General features: G+C 38.9%; 1 protein-coding gene and 1 long non-coding RNA gene across 4 annotated transcripts in view; one reads left to right on the forward strand and one right to left on the reverse strand.

Moving 5' to 3' along the window:
• The window catches only part of LOC149985141 (uncharacterized), a 714,490-nt gene that overhangs the window by 251,023 nt on the left and 452,805 nt on the right, over positions 1–10,662 (forward strand). The gene's annotated exons all lie outside the window — the stretch shown is intronic.
• Positions 9,265–10,662, reverse strand: part of lingo1a (leucine rich repeat and Ig domain containing 1a) — a 392,386-nt gene continuing 390,988 nt past the window's right edge. For all 3 annotated transcript variants that reach the window (XM_090201711.1, XM_021564711.3, XM_021564707.3), the window contains one exon: positions 9,265–10,662. This exon is cut by the window's right edge and continues 6,312 nt beyond it. The gene's annotated coding sequence lies outside the window, so the exon portion shown is untranslated.

Raw genomic sequence — 10,662 nt, forward strand, 5'->3', positions numbered from 1 at the left:
AGGGATGTGTTCAGGGTCCTGAGCTTGGTGATGAGCTTGGAGGTGACTCCAGTGTTGAATGTTGAGCTGTAGTCAAGCACTCCATTCTTACAGAGATATTCCTTTTGTCCAGGTGGGTAAGGACAGTGTGGAGTGCATTAGAGATTGCGTCATGTGTGGATCTGTTGGGGTGCTATATACGAATTGGAGTAAGTCCAGAGTGTCTGAGATGATGATGTTGATGTGAGCCATGACCAGCCTTTTAAAGCATTTCATGGCTATAGATTTGAGTGCTACGGGGCGATAGTAATTTAGGCAGGTTACCTTGGCACGGGGGACTATGGATTACAGGCCACATCTGCGCTGAGCTAAACACCCATATTCAACCTCTCCCCTAACAAAACTCTCGTTTGGCTACAGTCATGGCCGCCAGAATTTCATAATGAGCAAAATGAAAAACGAGGCCAAATCAGGAAGTGCAGCCCTCCTTTAGCAATACTGACTGCAAGATATAATCATAAAATATGTATTTAGTTATGCACTGTCATCTTGATCATCATCAAACCATACTGACAATAAGATACCTTGAACTTTACCAACAAAAGACAGTCCTCTTGAAAGTTGCCCAGACAGGCAAACAGAAAATATTGAAGCCGGACAAAACAATGAAAAATGAAATGCACACTCACATGCAGAAAGAAATCTTGGAACAATGCTGACAAATGAAGTGTCCTTGCAGTGCTGTTTTCATCCAATCACATAATATATCTCCCATCGTCTCTGCCTCAGCTGCACCATCTAATTTCCCCAGCCTGGTGTCCTTGAGGCAAGTAGACTGAAGCCAAATATTTTTGAGGGTGGTTCTACTTCAAGGTGAAACAATCGAGCACTCAATTATTTTGGCATGACATATCCAGGCCTTAGATAAAACAACGAGAAATAGAACAGAATGGTGGGAGGGGTGTGCCTCTATGTTCCCAATAGGCAGCCTCGTATTTACCTTGATAATAACTGTCCCAATCACAACAGTAATGCATCTTGTGAGGTTAAAACAAACATAGGGACTAGTAAACCGCCCATGAGCAAGGCCTCAATTTTAGCGAGTGGCAAATAAGGAGGTTTTAATGACAGACAGATGCAAAATTTTGGCTGTCACATTTTTCAAATTGGGAGCTCATTTCTTTTCATTGGGGGTTTTAAATAAATAAATGAACAGGGTAGATTGCATTGCCCAGAGCGAGACAGAGGCTATGGTATGTCCCAGCCAAAATGGGCCTTGGCAGATAGACTTTTTGGACCGAAACCCAGAGCTAGGCTTGGTCATCTTTGACTCGGCCAAAAGAAAGAACAAAAGCAGACAAAAGCAGGCAGTGAAAAGCGAAAGGGGATGCTCTGTTATGGGTTTTTTGTTTTTGTTTATGGACTATACAGAGCTTAAGGTCATTTCAGATCCGGAGTTTGAGTTTCCCTAGGAAGCTGCACCAGACATAAACCCCTGGACCCAGAAAGATGAAAAGTTTCGGAAAGACGGGAGTGCGAACGTTCACCTCTCTGCTAAACTGCTTCAAAATACATTTGAATATTTAGTTGTAGATGTAATTAGGGCACCCACCATGGAGTGACTACCTCCACTGATCACATGATGATTAGATGTGGAGAGGGGATATTTAAAGGCAACGCATAGGGGAATGATGTTATTTGGAGTCTCTCTGGGAGACTAATTTACCCATATTTACTTCATACACAAATGGCTGCTTAGCTTTCTATTTACAGTGCCTTAATTAAAATACGTTGATAATTAATTTGAGCATATACTATAGTATCCAGTGGCGAACCGTGGCTATTGGACCTAGGCCTGGTTTTAGGCCTGATTTTTCCCAAAGCGTTGTACCAAACTCAAAAATCAAAAAGAACATAGAGACAGCACCCACACTAATGTTACCAGCAACAACAACCACACTGCTTACACAACCTTTGGTAGCCTAACGCCATCAATATCACACTATCACCAAAAGTGACAACAGTGACATCAAAGGATGTGAGTTTGACAAGCTTGTGATTCTGAAGGGACCCTAATACCTGCGCACTCCATGTAAAATAAAATATTAGTCTTATTGAACGTCGCTGATCCACAGACAACGGTGCTTTACCCAGTGGTGTTCTCTTGTAATATACTGCCTATGGGGAATGTTATCCTATGGGGACAGCTGGAGAAGCCTTTTTAGGTTTTATACTGAATGTTTCCCATGTTTCATGACCTAAAATACAAAATCACAGAAATGTTCCATATGCACAAAAAGCTTTTTTCTCTCAAATTTGTTTACATCCCTGTTAGTGAGCATTGCCAAGAAAATCCATCCACCTGACAGGCGTGGCATATCAAGAAGCTGATCATTACACAGGCCACTCTAAAATGTGCAGTTTTGTCACACAACACAATGCCACAGATGTCTCAAGTTTTGAGGGAGTGTGCAATCTGCATGCAGACTGTGGGAATGTCCAACAGAGCTGTTGCCATAGATTTGAAGGTTAATTTCTCTAACATAAGCTGCCTACAATGTTTTTTTTAGAGAATTTGGCAGTATATCCAGCTGGCCTCACAACCGCAGGCCACGTTTAACCACGCCAGCCCAGGACCTTCACATCTGGCTTCTTCACCTGCAGGATTGTCTGAGGAGGAGAGGCGGGTGCTGAGGCGATATGTCTGTAATAAAGCACTTTGTTTGGAAAAACTAATTCTGATTGGCTGGATCTGGCTCCCTAGTGGGTGAGCCTGGCTCCCAAGTGGGTGGGCCTATGCCCTCCGACACCTCATATGCTGCCGTATGAATGGAATAAATGAAATATTATTATTTAGTTTGGCACTTGGGAGCCACAGTCAGTCATGTGAAATTCATAGATTAGGGCCTAATGAATTTACTTCAATTGACTGATTTACTTCTATGAACTGTATTTTTCAAATGGTTGCATGTTGCATTTATATTTTTGTTCAGAATAGATAGGCTAAGCGTTTCCAAATCAAAATGTACAACTCTTACTTCCCATTGCAAACATCATTATCATGTTCTGCACACAAAGTAACCAGTGATCTAAAGATTAAATGCAACAATGTTTCAAATGCCAAACGCATTCTTTTTTATTATAGATAGCTACAGCAAGCGAGCTGCCATAAAAAAAAATTCCACTCACCAGATGATGATCGTTTGAAACTTAACTTGAAAGTTAATCTTGAATAGTGCTAAGCGAAGAAATTAGCATCAACATCCTCTTCAATAGCATCTGCTACTGCAGCCACTGCCGCAACCTAGCCTTCAACAAAAATTAGCTAGCATAAACCGTCGGAAAACTACTGCTCGCTATTGCCCAGTGACCTGTCGGCTTTTGAGAAGGTGGAAGTTTCCATACATTTTTGTAAAAAATGTGATTGGTTGATTCCACCGTCACTCCAAAATTCTGCTCTAATACAGTTGAATGGAAGATGCCTTCTACCAGAGAGGAAGAAGCGAAGCGACAGGGATAACTGGCCGTTTTTTTCCGCACACCAGGCGAGGAAGTTTTGTATGGAGGTCAATGAGAGAGTGTCGAATTTGATTAACAATGAATTGAATGGCTTATTTGCTTCTGTTCTTTTTTAACGAAATATAAGATTCATAATGATTAGGTTGTTATACGGGTGTACTTTCCAACACAAACTGAAGAGATTGAATCAGAATGACATTGAAAAGAGTTTTGAATTGTTAAAATTGAACAATTATTTTATAAATCATTGGGCCTTCTCTGAAGAAATAGAAGGCCTTGACAGTTCTCCACTGATAGTATCCATACTTTAACAACCAAAATAATAATGATCACTTTTGTAAACACTATAAAAAATAGAATGTTTTACATTTTTAACATTACTTTTCTTGGCATGCACATAGTAATTGGGGGTGAAAAAAACAGAAGAAGCAATTTTCATCTGGAAAGTGTACAAATAACATACCACTGGGATTGGGGTTGGGTCAGGGAGTTAATTGGGGTCCAGGATATACATTGAGCTCCACAAGTACCTGGACAGTGACACATTTATCAGTGACACATTTATCATACCCCAAAGACATGCTAACCTCTCACCACTACAATAACACAGGAGGTTAGCATTTTGTGGGGGTATGATATTTATGCCTCTGTATCTTTCTCACTCATCATTCACGATTCATTCAGGATTATCCGTAATCATGGCAGCATCCACATTAATGTAATAGTGTATAGAAACACATTCTATTCTTATTTACAATAAAATAGACTCCAAAATAACATGAAACATTATTTATTATAAACTATTGGGCACTAAATAATCTATGAATATGGGACCAAAATACTTTTGACTACTTTAATACACAAGTTAATTTGGTCCCCTATAATAGGGGACTATATACAAATATTGCTATAATTTAAAATTAAAGCTGACAGTCTGCACTTTAACTTCATAGTCATTGTATAATTTAAAATCCAGTGCTGGAGTACAGAGCCAAAACAACAAAAAATGTGTCCCTGTCCAAATACTTTTGGAGCTCACTTTATATCAGTAAAACAATGCCCCTGCAGCATTATTTAACCGGTACTTACCACACAGCTCTTGCCATGCCTGTATGGCAGACAGCCAACTCTAACCTCTCCACAGTAAGGGTCATAGATTTCAGTGGGTACAGCCATCGTCTATAGTTTTCCGGTTTCCATGATCTTGTCATTAATGTATTTCAGCTACTACAACAGTAAAGTACTTCAGGTCTATTATGTGTACTCACTGTGTTAGTCATAGTTTATTTGATTAATGGGAGTCCTCTGCTCTGTTTTTAAATCTAAAAGCAATTACATTTGCTGCAAGTCTAAAAGAAGTGATATCAAACCCTAAACTGTTTGAGCCCATAAGATTCCTATAATCATCTTATTCCCTCTTGGTCTCGTTTTGTCGAGTGCTGCTCATGTGTAGTGAATGTGATATCTCAGTGCATTGAGATGTATATTTTCACATGATGTAATTGACTATTGGAATCTCTGGTAAATATGTAGTGATAATGTAGAACTTGGATTATATTGTGGTATGCTAAATGGCACTGAAATGCTAAAAAGCAACTATTACTTAGAATGGCATAAAAAATGACTGTATGACTTACATGCATCTCAGATCGTATAATGTCCTTGAGATGGAGGCGATTATTTATATAGATCTAAAGTAAACATTTCAGATCTACAGTAAACATACTCAATGCAATCTCAAGCTGAAGTATACCATACTATTTTGGATGAAGAGCTACCCTCCCAACCTTCAGGCTATTCTCAAACAATATACAACCCAAGTACTCCATTCTGCCACCTCTGGTCTCTTGTCCCTGCTCAGCCCAGTCCAAGCTCTTCTCTGTCCTGGCACCCCAATCTTCCAAAAACATCTTAAACCCTACCTCTTCAAAGAGCATCTTAAATAATCTGATAGCTACTTTATTGAGGAAAAATGTACTTACTATGGCTGTGAGACAGTATGTAGTTTACCCACCTAGCTATCTTAAGATTAATGCAATAACTGTAAGCCACTCTGGATAAGCGCAGCTAAATTACTAAAATGTAAATGTAAATGTAAATGTAAGAGCCTGACAGTACAGTCTATTTGACATGTTAGTTATTTTTAAACAGTTCAAAGAATCGGGGTCAAAACAATGGGAATCAATGGGTAGGATCAATAGCTAGTTTAGTTGAATAGATCAGACTTAGTTGAATAAACTGATTTAATGTAAAGCACTGTTTTCAAAACTGGCTGTAAATACAGTAAATTAGAGAATGTTATGATGACAGTAGCCTCTACCATGCTTTTACCTCACATTTTGTATGAAAGCCTGTGGATGTTCTTGTCAGAAAAAGACTAAAAGAAGGTGGAGGGTATCCAAGCTGTCCTCCCCTTCCAACAATTGGAAAAGGCACATAGAAATATAGGTAGAAATTTGAAACCAAAAGCCAGTCATTTTCAATGGATCCCACATGGGATAGTGTCATTACAACCAAATTATATAAAACATTTAAAAAATGTTTTTTCTGAAATATCAATTTAAAAAACTATAGACTGCTATAAATGCAAGCACCGTAAATTAGATAATAATTAATTAATTTGCGCTTCTGAAGATGGATGGAAGGGGTGGTTGTTTAAAAAAAAACTGTGTCTACTTACAGCCAATCATCCAGCAGCCTCTTGAAATCAGCGCTCCACTCATACCTACTTTTCCAATATAAACTTCCAAAGGCTCTTGAGAACAACTTGAGCGAGGCCTGGAAGCTGAGGCTATGATGACAGCAATGTGAGGTAACATGTAAGTGGATCAAAGGTGTGGATGCTTCCATATGCAGATTTGTATGTGTGGCACCGTGAGAGGCATGGGCATAGGTGTTGCGGAAAGACTCCCAGTTCAGCACCATGGACAGAGCCAACACAGCACAGTAGACAGGTGCGCTCATTTCAGCATCATGGACAGCGGAACTCAGTTCAGCACTGTGGAAGGCTGCGCAACCTTCAGACCCAGGCCAGCCGAAGACAGCGCCACAGCTCTGCTCACCCAACGCACCTGTGCAGGATTGCTAATCAGCACACCTGCAAGGCATTCCCTAATCAATTTACTGGCACAAAAGGGCAGGCTGGACCTCACTCAAGTGCAGCAGTTAGGATGGGACAACGTGCTTACCCTCCCACTGTGTTTCGTGCGCCTTCCACAGAATCATCAATAAGGAGAGTTACGGACTCTTTAACCACTCTCGTGCCTAGACAATAGACGCTAAAGTAAAAGCATCTGAAACTTCAACGTTTACTCATTGCAGCTTGTGTAGTCGGGCACAACCCACTGTTCCTGACAGTATGAAAAATAAAGCTATATATGTCAGCCATGTTAAATTGAATCATCACAGATACATATGGCCGAATGGGATTTTTGATATGGTAATGCTATGTGGAGCCATGGCAAACCTGCCATGAGTTCAAGATTCTACATATACAGTTGAAGTCGGAAGTTTACATCCACCTTTGCCAAATCAATTTAATCTCAGTCTTAAGTAATTTATTTTAAGAATATGAAATGTCAGAATAATAGTTGAGAGTGATTTATTTCAGCTTTTATTTATTTCATCACATTCCCAGTGGGTCAGAAGTTTACATACACTCAATTAGTATTTGGTAGCATTACCTTTAAATTGTTTAACATTGGTCAAACGTTTCGGGTAGCCCTTCCACAAGCTTCCCACAATAAGTTGGGTGAATTTTGGCCCATCCAGGTCAGGGCTTTGTGATGGCCACTCCAATACCTTGACTATGTTGTCCTTAAGCCATTTTGCCACAACTTTGGAAGTATGCTTGGGGTCATTGTTTATTTGGAAGACCCATTTGCTTACCAAGCTTTATCTTCCTGACTGATGTCTTGAGATGTTGCTTCAATATATCCACATAATTATCCTTCCACACGATGCAATCTATTTTGCGAAGTACACCAGTCCCTCCTGCAGCAAAGCACCCCCGCAAACATGATGCTGCCATCCCTGTGCTTCATGGTTGGGATGGTTTTCTTCGGCTTGCAAGCCTCCCCCTTTTTTCCTCCAAACATAATGATGGTCATTATGGCCAAACAGTTCTATTTTTGTCTCATCAGACCAGAGGACATTTCTACACAAAGTGTGATCTTTGTCCCCATGTGTAGTTGCAAACTGTAGTCTGGCATTTTTATGGTGGTTTTGGAGAAGTGGCTTCTTCCTTGCTGAGCGACCTTTCAGGTTATTTCAATATAGGACTCGTTTTACTGTGGATATAGATACTTTTGTACCATCTTCACAAGGTCAGTTGCTGTTGTTCTGGGATTGATTTGCACTTTTCGCACCAATGTACGTTCATCTCTAGGAGACAGAACGCGTCTCCTTCCTGAGCGGTATGACAGCTGCATGGTCCCATGGTGTTTATACTTGCGTACAGATGAATGTGGTATCTTCAGCCATTTGGAAATTGCTCCCAGAGATGGACCAGACTTGTGGAGGTCTACCATTTTTTTTCTGAGGTCTTGGCTGATTTCTTTTGATTTTCCCATGATGTCAAGCAAAGAGGCACTGAGATTGAAGGTAGGCCTTGAAATACATTCACAGGTACACTTCCAATTGACTCAAATGATGTCAATTAGCCTATCAGAAGCTTCTAAAGCCATGACATCATTATCTGGAATTGTCCAAGCTGTTTAAAGGCATAGTCTAATTAGTGTATGTTAACTTCTTACCCACTGGAATTGTGATACAATGAACTATATGTGAAATAATCTGTCTGTAAACAATTGTTGGAAAAATGACTTGTGTCATGTCCTAACCGACTTGCCAAAACTATAGTTTGTTAACAAGAAAATTGTGGAGTGGTTGAAAGATGAATTTTAATGACTCCAACCTAAGTGTATGTAAACTTCCAACTTCAACTGTACATATGAATCTGATGACATGTGTTTATCTATCTAAACATTGTGTTACTCTGGGATACTGTAACCAGAGGTAAATTCCTATTTTCTGCTCTTTTTTTTTTTTTTACTGTATATCACTAGTTGGTCTAGTTCATTGAGACAATTGTAGGAAAATCACAAGTATATTTTATCCCTTACAAGTTTGTGTTTCAGAGTTATCCTTTGGTTCAAAAGGGGAATACGGATTGTGTGCTTTCATCAAGAAAAACTTGATAAACACAAGCGTAGAAGGGTAGCAATATAATAGCCATTTCTAACATTAAAACGGTACAATCTGCAATATTTACTGCCATTCAATAGTAATTTAAATTAACGCATTGATTCTTGAACATTACCCTGAAAATATGCCTCTCATATGCCTAGTATAACTCTTAATTTAAAAATGTCTCCAGCCTTATCCTGCATAGACCTCATAGCAAACAAAGTCCAGGGCTGCCATTTGGATGTAAAACAAATGCAGGATTGTGGCTTTAATGTCTAATTTTCTTAATATTCCATGGTCCTTGATCTATTAGTGATAGAGAATGATTAACATTCAAGGGGGCAGGAAGCATAGCAAGGATTATGCTTCCCTGTAAACAGGAAATTAGCTAGCTTTAAAGCATCTGAATATCCCTGCTACAGTATAGCTAATTGGCTATAATGAGGAGTAGAAAGCAAAACCCCCAACCCCCCTTGGTAATCTACATCCGCCAGATCTGAAAGTCCTTTTCTTACATTTTTAGTGGTAGTTAGAAATAAATAAATGCTTTGAGTTTTAAATCAAGATAGGACTATTATCTGTTTAAAAAACTCCATAGATTGTTTAATACAACATACCATATTTTCAACAATTTAACATCAAGAAAAAAACTTACATAAAAAAAAAATCTGCATATTACCTTTATTGCACAGAACAATTTTAATGGATTTTTTTTTTCATGGATTTTTAAATATATTTTCATATAAAGTTGGCTGGGACTACATGTTCAACATAGTCCTGGGTCAAAATAAAAAAAGGAACAAGAGAAAGAAATGAGGTTCCCATGAATCTCTGACTCGACCGGGACCAAAAGACTAAGTACAGTTGCCACACTTTGAACAAAGCGAGCATTCATAATCAGCCAGGGAGGGAACCATGGTTTTCAGCAAAACGGATTACTCCAAAGCTGCTTGCTTCAGACCACTCCATGGGTGAAACCATCTGTGTCGATGCACCATCTGCATATTCAGTCCATACTTCCAACCCGTTACTGTGTGTCGTTGTCTGGAATGTCATCCATCATCAATAACATAGCCTTTATCCTGCACATATCCGCAAAGCCCAGCTGTCCACAGTGTGTAGTTGAAAAGATAAGGGCATTCATTACACATACTGTATATCCAGGAGGATCAGCAGGAAGTTACTTTTTTAAAATTCTTTACACCCTTTTTTGGGATATCATATAGTAAAATAAACCTGCAAAGGAATTTTTGTATGGGGGTGTGGTTGCGGAGGGTCGAGAAATTCAAACAATAATATTTCTGACAACCAAAGCTCCCTAACATGGGATTAAGTGTTTTACAGGTTGCTGAGCACATTAGTAACAAAGTAGAGCATCCCAACTTTTATTCTCCATAAAAATGTTAAGCACAACATAAGCCCATTATGTAAGACTCTTTAGAGTGCACTGTAACATAATTCAAAAGGCAGCAGATAAACAGATACCAAGGTATTCATGCAATAATATGCAATGGAATATACCAGCAGTTGTTGTCATATAGAGTGTAATCAACAGTAGCATCCAAACATTTTTTTGCTGGATTATCTTCTGAACAGAGAGAAGTGTGTGTGTGTGTATAATGTGTCATTTCTGTTATTTGTGTCATTGTTCATTGTTTGCGTATAGACTGTTTAAAAACACCACATCGATTAGGCTGATTTTAGCTCCCCAGAGAAAAACAAAAATAAATAGATAATATAATAAAATTACTGTGCCTTCAGAAAGTATTTACGCCCCTAGACTTTTTCGACATTTTGTTGTGTTACAAAGTAGGGTTTAAATGGATTTAATTGGCTTTTACATTTTTTCCCCCCATCAATCTACACAAAAAATAAATACAATTTACTAATGAAAATTAAAACACCCAATACTTATCTAATCAAGATGTATTAGTAGGTCTAAGAGCTTTGCATACCTGGATTGTGGAATATTTGCAA

The sequence above is a fragment of the Oncorhynchus mykiss genome, chromosome 2 (assembly GCF_057628025.1).
Source record: "Oncorhynchus mykiss isolate SJ-2025 chromosome 2, ASM5762802v1, whole genome shotgun sequence".
Classification (NCBI taxonomy): Eukaryota; Metazoa; Chordata; class Actinopteri; order Salmoniformes; family Salmonidae; genus Oncorhynchus; species Oncorhynchus mykiss.